The sequence below is a fragment of the Melanerpes formicivorus genome, unplaced genomic scaffold (assembly GCF_026170545.1).
Source record: "Melanerpes formicivorus ecotype bairdi unplaced genomic scaffold, bMelFor1.0.p_v2 SCAF_180, whole genome shotgun sequence".
NCBI classification, from domain to species: domain Eukaryota; kingdom Metazoa; phylum Chordata; class Aves; order Piciformes; family Picidae; genus Melanerpes; species Melanerpes formicivorus.
The window spans coordinates 138,031-152,042 of NW_027142532.1; the positions used below are offsets into that span (position 1 = coordinate 138,031).

At 45.5% G+C, this 14,012-nt stretch overlaps 1 pseudogene; it reads left to right on the plus strand.

The window, feature by feature from the left end:
* Positions 1-3,119: 3,119 nt before the first annotated feature.
* Positions 3,120-4,052, plus strand: LOC137457468 (olfactory receptor 14A16-like; annotated as a pseudogene).
* The last annotated feature ends 9,960 nt before the right edge of the window (positions 4,053-14,012 follow it).

The window sequence follows — 14,012 nt, forward strand, 5'->3', positions numbered from 1 at the left end:
TAGCAACCATAACAGGACTCCTTCCCAGGACAGATTGTGCCCACTCCCAGGAAAGGCTGCAACTCCTGAAGCCCTCTAACCACTCATCTGGGACTGCTCCCAGTACAGCCTATATCCCCTTACCCACTCCCTGACAGACTGGGCCCCATCCCAGTACTGTCTGCCTGTTCTTTGGATCTGGAGGTTCTGATGTGTCCCACCCCAATCAGAAAGGCATCACAGCAACTGAGAAGAGCCATTGCAAATGCCCTGGGATGGAGGAAACCCCTCACACAGGGAAGAAGGCCAACTGCAGCTGGGCTGAGGCAGGATTGTGACCACCCAGACACAGGAGCTGTCCTCCCCATGGACTCAGCGCTGCTGTGGCCACATCGGGATGCTTGGTGTCTGGGTGCAGAGTTCTCCAGTCTGAAGGAGAAGCAAGGAATTGGGGAGGCTGCTGAGCAGATCTGGCAGGATGGGGGTTGACATCTATGTGGAGACACCGAGGGACCTGGGCTGCTTCATCCTGCTGAATGGAGGCTCAGGGCACTGCCAGAGCAGCGTGCACATGGCTCAAGGGTGGTTTCAGAGAGGATGGAGATCTTCTGGGGAGTGGGGAGAGACCAAAACCTCCACAAAGTGCAGCTTGGAAAGTTCAGAGTGGAGATGAAGACAAAGAAATGTCCCTCAAAGGGCAGAGCTGCTATGCATGAGGCCATCCAAAGGTGTCAGGAAATGGCAGGGAGAGCTGAGACAGCTCAAGGAAGGGATGGAAATGGCAGGGTGAGAGCTGGTTGGGGAAGCAAGGTTGGTGTCAGCAGCCTGAAGGGAAAGAGCTGCAGGCATGGGACAGTGTAGGAGAGGCTGCAGGAGGGATGGCCAAGGGCTCTGGCAAGGCTGAGAGGCTCAACAGGACCAAGGCTTTTGTCCCCTTGGCTCTGGCAGTTGCCTCTGCCACCAAGGCCTGTCAGGAGAAACTTGGCTTTGAGGCTTTGAGGTTCTTCTATTGCAAGGGCAGTGGTCAGGGCTTGGCCTTTCTGCTTCTTAGACCAAAGGCAAGTTTTTCTGCCCTGTACTTTGCCTTTGTCTCCCTGCAATCCTGGCCTCTAACAAGCTGCTCTAACGAGTCCCTGGGGAGCCTTTGTCAGTAACAAGCCTCAGTGAGGCCAATCAGTGCTTCAAGGTACTTTGGAGTTTCCTTCTGACTTGGACTTCTTGAGAGGCTTCTTGGCAGTACCTTGGCAGAGTCTCCTGGCAGTACCTAAGGATGATGTAATCAGCCCCAAATACTCCATGGGTCTCATTAAATTCTGCTGAACCTCTAATTATTGCCGAGGTTTCTGTAGATAATTGGAGAGGTTTTTATTGCACAAAGCATCTGATAAAAATGATTTCACAGGGTGAATCAGAGATCTGACCCACAGGTGAGGGACAGGATCTGCCTTGCCAGGGGCTGGGGGTCAGGGCTTGGCCCTTTGGATCAATGAAACCCCTCCAGGTTTCCTGAGCAGCAGAGCTACCTTGAGCTGCTTGTCCTGACCTGTCAGCACTGCCTCAGTTCTCTGCTCTCACCACAGCCTGGAGATGCTTCAGTGCCTCCAGTGATGCTTCCCTTGCATCCACTCTCTCCTTCTGCTCTGACCATACCCTGTGGACCCTTTCCCAGTATGCTTCACTGGGACCCATTAACAGTAGAAGAAACTTCAGAGTTTGAATCTGACTTTGACTTCTGGAGAGGTTTCATCAGCTTCTCAGTCTCTGAGGTTTATGGACTTGGCACCAAAGCCACCAGAGGGCTCCTTTAAATGCCTTGGGCTGGTCTGCTGCTGCTGAGCTGGGCCAGGCTCCTGGGCATGATGGAGCTCTGTCCAGGAGCAGCTCCTCTGCACAGCACAGCAGGGCTGAGGGCATATCGGGAGATGAGAAAGACAGAGAGAGCTTCAAGGTGGCCAGGATTGGGAGGATGCTGAGAACTCACTGGGGGAGAAGTCACTGCATTTGCTGACAGGGTGAGTGTGTGGTTGCAGGGCAGTGCAGCTGCAGTTCCTGGAGTCATCTCCTAAAGCTGGGACAGGGACTCTGCTGCCTGCCAGGCTCAGGTCTCAAGCAGCCCAGGGAGCTCTTCATGCAGCTTTGGGGAGAAGCTGGGGTTGGAATGAGTTACCCTGGGCAGGGCAAGGCAGGGCAGAGCAAGGCAGGTTCCTTTTGCTGTGGAAAGGCTGCTGTGTGGGTGAGGGTTGCTCTCAGCTCCAGCTCATTTCCAGAACATTTTCATGGGGACTTTTCATGACTTTGTTCAGGCCAGGGCTTCCTGACCCAGTCTCTGCTATCCTGAATTTTTGCTTCCACTGTCTCTGGCCTGGCTGGTGAGGAGGAAAACTCAGCTGTGCCTTTAGAGCAAGGGCTGAGCCTCTTCAACCATCACACAGAGCTTTACTGGGAACCTCACCAAGTGCCTACACTCCTCACCTGAAGGCATTCCTGAGTGTCTGTCTGTCCCTCTCCTTGTCTGTCTCAGATGCTCTTTGTGCTGCTGATGGCTCTCTGGGCATGGAAGCTTCAGCTGCAGTCAGGCACAGACACTGTGAGATCTTCTATGCAGGTGGAGCCACAGCAATGAGGTGTCCCAGTTGTACTGAGCCTGTGAAGCTCTGGGCAGTGCAGGGTGTGAGGCTGGGAATGAGCTGACTTCAGGACCTGCCATGGTCATGCTTTGGCTGTGTCCTTGAAGTGTCCATCCAGGCTGTGCTGCCTTCCAGGGGACACTGAGCCAAGTGTCTCCTGGACTGGAAGTGGGATGCTGAGACCCTGAGACACAGAGTGGTGTGTGGTGGATCCCTCTGCTCTCAGCAGTGTCTGGTGGCTTCTCAGGGTGACATGGGAGCATGGTCACCCTCCAGCTGAGGTGCAGAGCAGGGTGACTTATACTCCATGGGGAGCTCTCCCACTCTTGCCTTTTACCCTAAACCAGGACCAAGCAATGCCCCAGCCTTGGAGCTGAAGGAAAGTCCCTGAGAAGCAGTAAGTGTCTGTGTGACAGGGGAGGGTCTGTGGGGAGTGGTTTTGGCTGTGCTGAGAGAAGTCTCCTCTCACTGTCTCCTTCTCTTTTGACAGTGCCTCATGGCCAGAGGCAGCAGATGGCCAACAGCAGCTCCATCACCCACTTCCTCCTCCTGCCATTCCCAGGCACAAGGCAGCTGCAGCTCCTGCACTTCTGCCTCTTCCTGGCCATCTACCTGGCTGCCCTGCTGGGCAATGGCCTCATCATCACCACCATAGCCTGGGACCACCACCTCCACACCCCCATGTACTTCTTCCTCCTCAACCTTGCCCTCACTGACCTGGGTGCCATCTCCACCACTGTCCCCAAGACCATGGTCAATTCCCTGAGGGACACCAGGGACATCACCTATGCAGGATGTGCTGCACAAGTATTTCTGCTTTTCCTTTTGCTTGGTGCAGAGTATTTTCTCCTCACCACCATGTCCTACGATCGCTACGCTGCCATCTGCAGACCCCTGCACTATGAGACCTTCCTGGGCAGCAGAGTTTGTCTCCACCTGGCAGCAGCTGCCTGGACCTGTGGCTTTCTCCATGCTCTGCTGCACACAGCCAATACATTTTCCCTGCCCTTCTGCCAGGGCAATGTTGTGGACCAGTTCTTCTGTGAAGTGCCCCAGATCCTCAAGCTCTCCTGCTCCAAATCCTACCTCAGGGAACTTTGACTTCTTGTGGCCAGTGCCTGTTTCTTCTTTGTCTGTTTTGTGTTCCTTGTGGTGTCTTATGTGCAGATCTTCAGGGCAGTGCTGAGGATCCCCTCTCAGCAGGGACGCCACAAAGCCTTTGCCACCTGCCTCCCTCACCTGGCTGTGGTTTCCCTTTTTGTCACCACTGTAATCTTTGCCTACCTGAAGCCCTCTTCTATCTTGTCCCCATCCCTGGATCTGGTGCTTGCAGTTCTGTACTCAGTGGTACCTCCAGCAGTCAACCCTCTTATCTACAGCCTCAGGAACCAGGAGCTCAAGGATGCCCTGAGGAAAATGACTACTGGATGCCTTCAGAAGCAATAAACTCTTTTTCCTCTCCTGCTGAGCAGTTCTGATGTCACTCACAGTCTGGTTTCTCCCTTCTTGACTGCTGCTGGTGCTGTTACCCTTGTGAGAGTGTAGTTTTCCCACCAGAGTCTTTCTTCAGACCATTTCAGATTCAGTACTGGCCTGTCTGCTGTGACCCAGAGACTGCAGACAGGAGCAGCTGTGCTCCCTGGGTGTGCAACATGCAAGGAAAAATTCTTCCCATCTAGAAGTTCATAACAGAGACAGAGAAGTCTTGTAAAACTTCCTTTGAATAAAGGGAGAGTCCACAGGACAATTCCCTGTGGGGTCTCTCTCACTGCTGAAGGCACAGCTCCCCTTCCATCCTACATTTCTGGATGCAAATCTCCCTCTCCCTTTCCCCAGTGGCTCAGGTACTCAGGATTTAGTCTTTCCCAAACCCCTGCTACATGTCCCCCTTCACACAAACCCTCCCTGCTTCATACATCCTATGCTCATTTAAATTAGGTTCTCCACTTCTCTGGGTGCAGAAGTTAATATTCAGTAGTCTCTTAAGCCTGTGCTCTGGCCTAAAAGTTCAGCAGTTCAGGCTGTGTTCAGTGTCTGCTATCTTGGGACAGACCCCTACTGATTGACAGCAAGGTTCAAGGGAAGAGACTTAGCAGAGGCCCCTTTGTGATTTACAAACACATAGAGAAGGGGAACTCTCTGGTTCCTGCTTTCCCTTCCAACTCCCTCTTAGCCAATTCTTCCTTTGTAAAGACACTCCCTCCTTTCAATCCCATCAATCCCTCCTCTCCTTGCTTTAATAACTGTCTTTACAAAATTCTTTCACCATTAACTTAATCCTTTCCTCTTGGCTCATTTCTGATGTTGGTCTGATTTGCAGATACATCATACTGCTCTTTTTTATAGCCTTTTGAGGCTCACTTGATATGGCTACAACCTGCACCTGCCTGACTGCAGGATGGATAAGCCATACCAACCAGGGTATCAGACATGGTAGAAAGATTAGAGCTACTGTTGCACAAAGAGAGAAGAATGACACTCGTTTGACCCATGGCCCACCAGGCAACCAAGACAATGTGTCCCATTCCAGTCCTTTCCAGGTTTGGACTGGTCCATGAGCTATTTCCCTGCTGTTGGTGGCTATATTTATTGCTGCCTCCCCAATCAGATGTATTAAACTTTCCACATCCACCTCCTTCCTCAGCTAATAGACAGTGTGGAGAGTCCATTTTGGTGCATTGCCTCTCGCACGAGTTTGGTGTTTGGCTAATAGCACAAAGTACTACTGCAAAGGAAAAGTACAAAATAACAACAATAATAATAATAAAAAAAGCAAATTATAGAAAAGAAAGAAAAATATTTAATATAAAAAACAATTTAACATAATAATAATTAAAAAAAACCCAAACAAATAAACCCCATAAGGATTACTAACAAAAAATAACTATTAACAAAAAGCATAAGGATTATTAGCAAAATAGAAATTTACAAAAGTTAAAATGAAAAATAAGGACAAAATATTAAACACAAAAAAGATTAAAAAGAAAATAAAAAAGGAAAAAATAAAATAAGAAAACAATTTAAAAAAATAAATTAAAAAAAATTAGATTATGAAATAACATAAAAAATTCATTAATACAAGATTAAATTATGATAAATAAAATTCAAGAAAAATTAAAAGCTATAAAAAAATCAATAAATAAAAAATATTTAAAAGAAAAATAAAATTATCTACAAATTATTAAAAGTTATAGACCAAAAAATACAGATAACAACAAAAGAAAAAATATTTAAGAGGCATATTAAAAACATTAATTACATTAAAAATTAGATTTTAAAAATTAAATTTAAAATAATTAAAATTTTAAAATTTAAAATTAATTAAAATAATATTAAAAAATAAAATAAAAATAAATATAAAAATAATGTAAATTTTAAAAAAAGTTAAAAAATAATAAAACCAAAACAAAATAAAATTAAAAAAATTAAAAAATAGATTAAATAAAAAACTAAGATTTTTAAAAATTGATTAATTTTTTTAATTGAAATAAAAATATTAGAAATTTTAAAAATAGATTAAATAAAGCAAACATACAAAAAAAATTAAAATAGTTTTTTAAAAATAATATAAGATAAAAAATTAAAAATTGGATTAAAAATTAAAATTAAGAAAAATATTTAAAAAATGAAATACTTAAAATAAAAATTAAAATTAAAAATAAAATTTAAAAAATAAAAATAATAAAAATAAAAAAATTTAAAAATCTATCAAGAAAAAATCAACAAATCAAAAGAGAGGATGTATATGTTATAGCTAAGGGGCTTTAGTGATACCAGCAAGAAATGTCTACCCCATGCCAACTGCAATCATCGCAATGAACAACGGCAGAGGAATCAAGGCCATGAGCACACAGCATTTCCCATGCAGTCGAACATCGATCACAACAACTGCTATGGTAATCTGGGATCAAAAGCATCACTCAGAAGAATGCACCACAGCACCGTGTGAATTAGGACTGGCTGTTATGATTGTTTAATTGTTGTGTGACTAGAGAAAATGTTCCTATGGATTTCTATGTCACCTCACCAGTTTGCCTTAGTTTTAAATAGTTAATGGGAAAGTCAAAATTCCTTACAACACAACATGCATTCTCATTTTAGGTTAAAAACAAACAAACAAAGAAAAGGCCTAGACCATGAAGTAGCCCAGGGTAAGCCAGGTGTGGATCAGGACAGAGAGAAACAGAGAACTGAGAAGTGTCCTTGGTGTGCTGCACCCTTGCTCTCCCAGCTGTGACCGTTTGAGGCTGTGCCCTTAAGAAAGGGAATATGGTGGACGGAAGTTGGTAAACGGAAGGAATAGTCTAAACTAATTTCATTGGAAGAGTGGGAGGAAGCACCTTCTGAACTGGGAGTGTAGAAAAGATATCCTGGGCACTCTGGCACTCTATCATTAGTCTTGCTTCCGCCTCTTCTTCGTGCAGCAGCTCTGTTTTGTGCTGGGCTTTCTGCCAAGGCCTCGGCCTTGAAGATGAGATAGAAGGCCTGTATTGACTCCTTTCCAATTAACACAAAACTACTTTTAACTTCTTTCTCTTTTTTTTCTCCCTCTTTTCCGAACTACTCTGGGGAAAGGGGTGGGGGAGAGAGGGGAGAGCAGAGGTGGGGAACCCCTCGGCAAGGGGGGCTACTCTCATTTCTGTGTTACTCTGTTGTATATCTTTGTATATATTGTAGATATTGTAAATTTGTAAATATTCCCCTGCATACCCTAAATTGGTTTGTAAATATAGCTCCACTGCTTTGCTAATTCAGCTTGCGAGTTTTTTTTTCCTTTCCCTTCAAGTTTCTTTCCCTTTACCTTACAAGGGGGAAGGGAGGAGGCTTCTTGGCCTTGCCCTCCCAACCTACCACATTTTTTTATTGGCGCCCAATGTGGGGCAGATAATTAGTTCAATTTATTATTTGATTGATTTAGTGTTTTCTAGCTGAATTAGCAAACATGAAGGTATTGTGGTTTGTGGAGCGATTATTCTTTTCAATTTTTGGGGCTCTGGTTTACAGGTATTGTTTGGGTTTGATTTTGGATTACCTGGGCAAATATTTGGTGCGGATAATTTATATGTGGGTTATGTATAGAGTTAAATTATGGTATGGAAAATGTATTAATTTATTATGGCCGGTGAGATACAGGAATGTTACCTCCACCACTCTCCCAATTGAGATAAAGAGTTTTAAGATTCCGCCTGAGGAGACAGTAACTTTAGGTGATGCCTGGGATCCAAAAGTGATTTATTTGATGTGTATAAATCTGTTGCTGGTGATGGTAATCGCATATTTACTGTTCTCTTTACGGCGAGAGAAAAAGGTGTCCAGGGTGTGTTTTGTTATTAAAACTAGATCAAAAAGAAAATGCTGTGGCTCTCGGTCAGTCCCAGAGTCATCTAGTGACGAGGACTGTGGAGAACCCATGTCAGTCAAAAAGAAGGCTAAAAAGTTAATTGGTAAAGCAGCTGTAAATGACTTTGCTGATTCTAGCAAGCAGCCAAGGGCATCGGCTGGTATCAACATGGCGCCTACTCCTTCTCCTACTCCTTCTCCTTCTTCTTCTCCGTCGGCCATTAACGGAGCAACGTCACTTCCACCCACTCCCTCGGTGGGACCGGAAGTCACTGCCCCAGCAGCTGATTTATCTCAGGACCTGTCAGCTTCCATTAAGGTGGCTGTAAATTCAAACACAGCTCCAGTTAAGGTGGCTCCTTTAAAGACTAGAGCTGGAAAGGGCAAAGATGGAGAAGAAGAGGAGGAGACTGATCCTGGTGAGGGGCCCTCTACTCTAAAAGATCCTGCTCAGGAGGAAGAGAAGGTTTGTTTTAAAGATCTAGCTAACCTAGTGAGATCAAAGCAGGATAGAGATGAAGCTAGGAAAGCAGCTGGCAAAGGTGGTTCTCAGCTTAAAGAGATCCTTAGGAGAATGACAGCAGGATTTTATGGGCAAAGAATTCAGGGAGATGAAGATGAAGATGATATTACAGACTGTTCGTCACCACGGGAGGAATTGCGAAATGTCCGTAAAGATTTCACCAGGGCAGATAAGGAGCCAGTTCTAGCTTGGCTTAGTAGGTGTTATGATACAGGTGCTTCAGCTCTAACAGTTGGAGACAAGTCAGCAGCTCAGTTAGGAACTCTCTCAAGGGACAATGGAATAGATAGACATCTAGGCGAAGCTCTCGGTAAGGTTAATCTGTGGATACGCCTTTTAATGGCAGTTGCCCTGAGATACCCTTCCCGAGATGATCTTCCCTGGAATCCTAAACCCTGGACTACCATAGATGAGGGAATTAAGCGCTTGAGAGAATTCGCTGTTAGAGAGCTACTCTATGGTGAACATGAAACTCTGAATCCTGATGACGTTCCTGTGGGTATTGGTCTTGCTAAAAAGATCATCAAACTTGCTCCTTCTAATTATGCAAACATTCTGGCAAGCAGAATTGTGTCAAGAAGTTATGGTGGAGCTTCTCCTACGGTTGGCCAATTCAGTGATCAAATGAGACAATTGGAGGATAGCATGACACGTGGTTCTTTGGTTTCAGCCATTAAAACTATGTCTGGTGATATACAGAATTGCATAAGAGAGTTAAAAGATGAATTTAGAAATTCCATATCCCAATTGGCACAAAGGGATAGTTTCAATTCTTCCTCCAGGTGGGTACAAGTCTCATCTGTGAGGAATACACGTCCTCCAAGGAGGTCATTCCAAAACAGGACATTCCAAAACAGGTCATTCCAAAACAGACCACCAAGACAATCACGTAGAACTATTTGGATAACTCTGCATGATCAGTTTGGTGAGAACATGAACCGCTGGGATGGCCAACCAACTTCTAATCTTTTCAGGAGACTGAGGGAATTGCAAAGTGGCAGAACCCAAGGTAGCAATACCAGAAGGGTAGCTGTTACTTCCACAGTTCCCCAGAATGACTCTTATGGCTCCAACAGTGGCTCCAGTCATAACATGCAAAGTTATAACCCTGCACAATATGTGCAATGCACATGTGCACATGTTCCCCATAACTAGGGGTGCCCTGCCTCCCGCCAGGGGGAGGAGAGGGATAACAGAGATAATAGAATCTATTGGGATGTGTACATCCAGTGGCCTGGCACTTCACAATTTCAGAAGTACAGGGCCTTGGTTGACACAGGAGCTCAGTGCACCATAATACCATCAAATTATCAGGGATCAGAGTCTATAACTATTCTGGGAGTCACTGGTGGATCTCAAGAGTTAAGTAAGGTAGAGGTTAATATAAGTCTAACTGGTAAACAATGGAGGAAGCATACAGTTGTGACCGGACCTGACGCACCTTGTATTTTGGGAATTGATTTTCTGAGAGAAGGGCGTTTCAAAGACCCTAGAGGTTACAAATGGGCTTTTGGAGTAGCTTCAATAGAAATTGATGGACAAAAATTGAAGCTGTCTGCTAGACCTGAACTTTCTGATGAATCTGCAGTTGTGGGACAACATAAGATACAGGACATTAAATTGCCGGTTGCTTCTCAGACTGTGCATCACAGACAATACAGAACCAACCGTGACTCTTTGTTGCCCATTCAGAATCTGATTCGTCAGTTGGAGAGTCAGAAAGTCATCAGCAAAACTTATTCACCTTTCAACAGTCCAGTGTGGCCTGTGCGGAAGCAGAATGGAGACTGGCGTCTGACAATAGACTACTGAGCCCTGAATGAAGTAACACCACCTATGAGTGCAGCAGTGCCAGACATGATGGAGCTACAGTATGAGCTGGAATCCAAAGAGGCCAAATGGTATGCTACCATAGACATTGCTAATGCATTTTTCTCTATTCCCATAGCAGAGGAATGCAGGCCTCAGTTTGCTTTCACCTGGAGAGGAATCCAGTACACTTTCAACAGACTGCCAATGGGCTGGATCCACAGCTCCAGCATCTGTCATGCAGTGATCCACGATGCTCTGGAGAAAGGCGGTGCTCCAGAACACATCCAGTTCATCGATGATATCATCGTCTGGGGTAAAACTGCTGAGGAATCTTCGAGAAAGGTAACAAAATCATTGACATTCTTCTGAATGCAGGTTTTGCCATCAAGCGAGACAAGATGAAAGGACCTACCACAGAAATTCAGTTTCTGGGAGTGCGCTGGCAGGATGGACGCCGACACATTCCAGTGGATGTGGTAAATAGAGTCTCTACCATGGCAAGTCCCACCAACAAGCAAGAGACCCTACGTTTCTTGGGGATAGTGGGATTTTGGAGACTGCACATTCCTGGATACAGTCAGATTGTGAAACCTCTGTATGATGTGACTCGAAAGAGAAACCATTTCCACTGGGGACCTGAACAACAAGCAGCCTTTGACCAGATAAAGCAAGAGGTAATTCAAGCAATGGGTCTGGGACCTGTCCGAGATGGTCCAGACATTAAGAACATTTTATACACGGCTGCAAGTGACAATGGTCCAACCTGGTGCTTGTGGCAAAAAGCTCCAGGTGAGACACGTGGACGACCTCTTGGTTTCTGGAGTCGAGGTTACAGAGGTTCAGAGGCTAATTATACTCCAACAGAGAAAGAAATTTTAGCTGCCTATGAAGGAGTAAAAGCATCTTCTGAAGTGATTGGAACTGAATCACAACTTCTCTTAGCTCCCAGATTACCAGTTTTGAATTGGATGTTTAAAGGCAAAGGATTCACACCACATCATGCCACAGACTCAACCTGGTCCAAGTGGATGGCTCTGATAACACAGAGAGCTCGAATGGGAAATCTTGAAAGACCTGGTCTAGTGGAGGTGATCTCAAGTTGGCCTGAAGGTATCAACTGTGCCAAACCTCCAGAGGAGAAAGTAACTCGTGCTGAGGAAGCTCCTCCTTACAATGACCTTTCTGATGATGAAAAGAAATATGCTTTGTTCACAGACGGTTCCTGTCGTCTTGTTGGGAACAAGCGAAGGTGGAAGTCTGCAGTGTGGAGTCCAACACGCCGAGTTGCAGAAGCAAAAGATGGAGAAGGAGAATCCAGTCAGTTCGCAGAGGTAAAAGCTGTCCAGCTAGCTCTCGACGTAGCTGAACGTGAGAGATGGCCAAAGCTTTATCTCTACACCGACTCATGGATGGTAGCCAATGCTCTATGGGGTTGGCTAAAGAACTGGAAGAAGAGTGGTTGGCAGAGAAAAGGAAAACCCATTTGGGCAGCCAACCTATGGCAGGACATTGCTGATCGAATCGAGAGAATTCCAGTGAAAGTGAGACACATCGATGCTCACATTCCTAAGAGCAAAGCTACTGAGGAACAGCAACACAACCATCAGGCAGACCTAGCTGCAAGAGTTTCTCAAGTAGACATGGACTCTAATCTTGATCTCAACTGGAAACACCGAGGTGAGATATTCTTAGCTCGGTGGACTCACGATTCATCAGGACATCAAGGCAGAGATGCAACATACCAATGGGCTCGTGACAGATCCATAGACATTTCCATGGATGCTATCACGCAAGTCATCCATGACTGTGACATTTGTGCTGCTATTAAGCAGGCAAAACGACTTAAGCCCTTGTGGTATGGTGACAGATGGTCCAAGTACAAGTATGGTGAAGCTTGGCAGATTGACTACATCACTCTACCACGTTCTCGTTCTGGTAAGCAATACGTGCTTACTATGGTAGAGGCAAACACTGGATGGTTGGAAACTTATCCAGTTCCACATGCAACTGCACGCAACACCATTCTTGGTCTGGAGAGACAGATCCTGTGGAGACACGGAACTCCAGAGAGGATTGAGTCAGACAATGGAACTCATTTCAAGAACAACCTTGTAAAGAACTGGGCAAAAGAGCACGGTATTGAGTGGATATTCCACATTCCCTACTATGCACCAGCTTCAGGGAAGATTGAACGCTACAACGGTTTGTTGAAGACCACTCTCAAAGCCATGGGAGGTGGATCTTTGAAAAACTGGGAAAAACATTTAGCACAAGCAACCTGGCTGGTAAATAGTAGAGGTTCAGTGAACCGAGCTGGACCTGCACATTCAGATTTGCTACGAAAAGTAGAAGGTGATAGAGTTCCTGTTGTTAGAGAAAAGAATCTGTTAGGTAAAACTGTTTGGGTATTTTCACCCTCAGGAGAGGCTAAACCTGTCCGAGGGGTGGTTTCAGCTGAAGGTCCGGGTCACACTTATTGGGTAATGCAAGAGAATGGTGAAATTCAGTGTATTCCGCAAAGAAATCTAACTTTAGCTGAAAGAGGTTAATTTCGAACTGTTGTACAGCTACATCGCGTCCAGAGGAAGAATCAACGAGGAATCTACGGTGCACGAACCCTGAGATCCCTGAGAGCCCTGAGTCAACTAAGAGACCCTGAGAATCCCTGTTTCCCTTTTCTTTGCTTCGCCGGCGAAGAAATGAACTGTTTTCCATTTTTCTCATTTTCTGATTTTCTTGGACTTTTGAATCATCTACATCTGAGCGTAGCCGGAATGGACTATGAACTTTGCTCACGAACTGTAAATATCGTTTTGGATTGGATGGACAGTATGAACAGCCAATGAAATTGTTTAGAAGGGGTGGACTGTGGCCGGTTGACATTGCCCCCTTAAGAAAGGGAATATGGTGGACGGAAGTTGGTAAACGGAAGGAATAGTCTAAACTAATTTCATTGGATGAGTGGGAGGAAGCACCTTCGGAACTGGGAGTGAACTGGACATTTCCACAACTTTTCTGTCAGTCTTGCTACCGCCTTTCCACGGTGCAGCAGCTCTGCAGCTATCTCTGTGCTGGGCTTTCTGCCAAGGCCTCGGCCTTGAAGACAGATAAAGGCCGGTATATTAACTCCTTTCCAATTAACACAAACTGCTTCTAACATTTTTTTTTTCCTCTCTTCTCTCTCTTTCTATCCCACTCTGGGGAAAGGGGGGGGAGAGAGGGGAGAGCGGAGGTGGGGAACCCCCTCTGTCCAGAGGGGGGTTACTCTCATTTCTGTGTTACTCTGTTGTATATCTTTGTATATATTGTAGATATTGTAAATTTGTAAATATTCCCCTGCATTCCCTACATTGCTTTGTAAATATAGCTCCACTGCTTTGCTAATTCAGCTTGTGAGTTTTTTTTTTCCTTTCCCTTCAATTTTTTTTTCCCTTTTACCCTACAAGGGGGAAGGGAGGAGGCTTCTTGGCCTTACCCTTTCCATCCCACTACACTAATGCAGGCCAGGATGCCATTGGCCCTCTTGGCCACCTGGGCACACTGCTGGCTCATATTCAGGTGGCTGTCGATCAGCACCCCCAGGTCCCTCTCTGTTTGGGAGCTCTCCAACCACTCCGACCCCAGCCTGTAGCTCTGCATGGGATTGCCGTAGCCAAAGTGCAGCACTCGGCACTTGGACTTCTTGTTGAATGCCATCCCAAAGTCAGTTTCCCAGGGGAGGAAACACACCC